Below are 3,860 nucleotides of genomic sequence, written 5' to 3'. Positions count from 1 at the left end.
CTCATAAAGTTTTGAATGCACTTTCAAAACCACCATTGTCAAACCTGTTTTGTGCTTTGTTTGAAAACCACACCGTGACACAGAAGTCATTAGGTCACTGGCATTAATGTTTCAGCTCTAACGGGAGGTTAATTCACTTACTCAGCTAGTGGGCGGAGCTCTGGGTTGCTCCCTTGCCTCACCTAGCTTTACTACCCCACCTTTCACTAAATCTATGTTGCATTTAAGATCTAATTTGTATACATTCAAAGGTGTGGCGCTTATTTAATTCACGTGTGTTTTGACCTAAACATGTGCAACCAGGCAGGTTTACGGGTAATGTGTAAGAGGATAACCAGATTTAGCCGTGAGTCAGCAGTGGCCAGTGCGTCTAGATTCGTTTCCTTTCTCCCAAGCATCACGTGGTGGTTATTTCTTTAGCTCTACTGTGTCTCTTGGCACTCATTACAATGCACAATCAGAAACATGCGGGTCTGCATTGAGATGGGAAACTGATGCACAGTATCTAGCCTAGCATGACTAGCAAAAGCATCCACCCATTCAAACGTGCCCCCTCATATTTTTAGGCCAAGTGTCAAAGCCGTTCTCCTCCATGTCATGAATTATTTCACCTAGGGCACGGAGTGATCCAGAACTGCCATTAGCGGCCCCTCAGAAAAGCAGAAACGGGATCACGACGCCCTTGTCTAGGATATTTCAGGCTTTATGAAAAATGCACGCCACTGTGGGGGAGACCAATATAGATGTTTCACACGAATAGGTTTTCGTAATGTGATCATGGCTTTAATCCCTTCATCGGCGCTGCCTTTTATCGGCTCAAAGTGTAGGCGGAGTCATACATATGGATAACGCAGCGTGACCAGGCTGTTAACAGGCCGTTCCCAGCACGCCGTGTGGGAAAGAGATCTCACAGGGTGCGTGAGATCAGTGCGGTAAGTCTCTTGCCATCAAAAAGGACACCACATCTGGGATCTACAAGTTAAACCGGAGTTGTTAACCTTCAAATTCCTGTAATCTGGCGTAAGCGTGGTTCTGGCTTTTCCAACAGCTGTAGTCCAGCCCCAAACATTCTCTAATTTAGCTGCATCTGAATGTGAATTCTTCCAAAAGTTCATCATTAACCCAGAACTGTTCTAAACTTAGACCTTGACTGATTCTCGGGGGTAATGATGATAATGCTAAGAGCTCTCCAGATAGCAGACACAAGCTTGGGTCAACATCATGGCTTTGGAATGTGCAATGGAAAATGCACCCTATAGTTGTCTTGTAAACCAAAGCTTCTGGAACCAGAAGGGAAGAGAGGTTGAGGTGAGTGTGAACTTCCACAAGTGTCCAAGTGTAGAAAAACATCAGGGTTGTACGATCCCAGTTTTATTTGTCCGTGGCCATATTGTGTGGCATATTGCACTACATTGTGGTTTATTTACACCTCATTTTTTTCTGACACGTCCCAACCCATCTTACTCATGATTGTATTCTTTGCCTTTATCTAATCATTCCCTTTTCTATTTTAACACAAAGGCATTTGTGCAGAATGCATCTCCCCGCTGTGAGCCAAATCAAAATCTACTTTAATGGATGGAGGAAGAAACCCAATACACTTTAGTCAAACATATAAGTTTGATTGATGAAAGTACAGCTCTCGCTCAAGTTCTTCTACCACTCCTGACACATGTGGTGGTTCAAGTTAAGAAACCTTTCCACGGCTTTGGTGAGTGAGACAAGCAGTGCCAGAGAACAGAAGATTACAGGACTGTGAATGGTCTGTGAGATGCAGATCTGTTAATTAGAAGCTTGGTGAGGGTGGGCAGAGCCCTTCTCCAAATATTTAATTTGTGATATGAAGGGGTCCAAAAGCAGGGAATGTGGTTTCTGTGGAAATCGCACATCTTAAATTTGTCATGAATCTGAAGATGTGGCTTTTGTGTGTGAGGGTAATTGGCAGGCTGGAGCAGCCATGTGCACATAGAGCTTTCCATTAAATTGTGTTAAGGTCTGCATTGAGTGAAAGGAAAAATATGTATCTGTAAAGGAATTAAGGGCATCATTTTAATAATAATGTCTTAGGATACCTTAAAGACATAGTTTGACTAAAAAGATCTGGTAATTGTTTTTTATCTTTATTGCAGTGGATTACATAAGGGGTACTGACCAGACATGTAAGTGAATTTGTTGTATATTATACTTACTGTAAAAAACTGTAATTTTACTGTTTTATTTTACAGACTTTATATATATTTTTGTTAAATACAAATTACAAGTCAAGTGTGAAACAACTTGAATTTATTTATTTTTTTGACAGTATAGCCATGTGATTGCATTATGTGTCAAAAACACCATTTTCAGGTTAATTATACCTTTTAAAGCATCTCACTGCATAAAGCAACCTGATGACAACCTGACGTGACACATTTACAACGTGGCTAATTCGTATGAATTTATACAATGTGAATTGTGCAAAAACGTAAGATTATTTGAAAAAGATATACCAAATCTCCTCCACTAACCACACCCCCTAACCACTGGCATGAAACCATATTGTACTAAAACCTAACTAGTAAGATCATATCCATTCACAGAAAATAGCAACCTTGTGCCTTACAAACTCCCGTGAGATTGTGTTGCATTTTTTTCTTTCATCTTGTAAATACAACGTAATTTAAATGAATTTATCACTTTATGAAATGTTGCACTCGAAGCTCCCAAGGGATAACCAAATAGAGCTAAAAAACGTTTGCACACAGCTCCATCAGATAACTTTAATTCAGCTCACTTACAGGCGGAAACAACACCATAAAAGAGAAACTAAATGAGTTCTCTGTGTCTGCACAGCTGCAGTCCAGACATGGCATTATCCTGTAGGCGTTCAGGGAGTTCAGGAGATATCTATCTCTGAGAGATGAGATTTAGATCTCGTTCCCTCTTTGACGGCGTGTCTCCAAACAGTAAATTTGGCAGAACATGCCCCAAAGTTTGGCCGCGATTTCTTTGCCATAGGAACTAAGGATGAATGAACCCTTCGGCAACATTAAATTAACCGTGACGCATGTGCCTATTTTTAGCTTGCTTACCTGTCAAGTTTTCAGCAGGGTTTAAAAAACTGGAGGCAGTTTCTGTACTTTTTTATGTAATTTCTGTTGTCCTTGCATTGTGACATATTAAAGTACTAGTTTAACTATACGATGAAAATAACTTGTCATTATAAACCAGTTACGCTTTTTTTTATTGTGAGACAAACCTGTACGACTTTCTTTATTCTACAGAACACAAAAGAAGATATTTTGAGAACGTCGATAACGAAACAACATTTGTCCCTATTGACTTCCATGGTATGTAAACAAAAGACATTTCTCAAAATATATTCCTTTGTGTTCTCCAAAGGAAAGAAAGTCATACAGGTTTGGAATGAAATGAAGGTAAATAAATGTTATTATATATATATATATATATATATATATATATATATATATATTAATAAATTATATTTTTTGGTTAAAGGGCCGAGATTATCCTTCATGCACTCCTGGTGGCAGTCCTGTGACTTGAGCAGACTCCAGGGGTCCTGGTTGTTTCTAATCATCTTTTATGAGACAAAATGATCTCATCATCACTATCTTTTTACGAGCCTGCAATCCAGCTGTTGTTTGAGTTAATCATGATGATATGTTCTGTGGTCATTGATGACAATGTAGTCAACAATGCTGGTCGCATAAAGTTTGTTTTCTGTGCGAGAGTGGCCTTAGGGTGTAGGGATTGCCCTCGTCATCACACATGGATGAGGCTGGAGGCACGACCAGACCTGCAAAAACAAGTGCAAGTTGCCCTTTTTCGTATGGCCGATTTAAGCAGATCCATATGTT

At 39.7% G+C, this 3,860-nt stretch overlaps 1 long non-coding RNA gene across 1 annotated transcript; it reads left to right on the top strand.

Annotated features, from left to right (window-relative positions):
* The first annotated feature begins 370 nt into the window (after window positions 1-370).
* Window positions 371-3,860, top strand: LOC130434676 (uncharacterized). The gene is made up of 3 exons (XR_008908701.1): window positions 371-1,711; window positions 2,130-2,159; window positions 3,499-3,860. It is a non-coding gene; the product is annotated as an uncharacterized LOC130434676 (long non-coding RNA).

The sequence above is a fragment of the Triplophysa dalaica genome, chromosome 13 (assembly GCF_015846415.1).
Source record: "Triplophysa dalaica isolate WHDGS20190420 chromosome 13, ASM1584641v1, whole genome shotgun sequence".
NCBI classification, from domain to species: domain Eukaryota; kingdom Metazoa; phylum Chordata; class Actinopteri; order Cypriniformes; family Nemacheilidae; genus Triplophysa; species Triplophysa dalaica.
The sequence above is the reverse complement of the archived record's forward strand: the minus strand, read 5'-3'. Positions and strand labels throughout refer to the sequence as shown.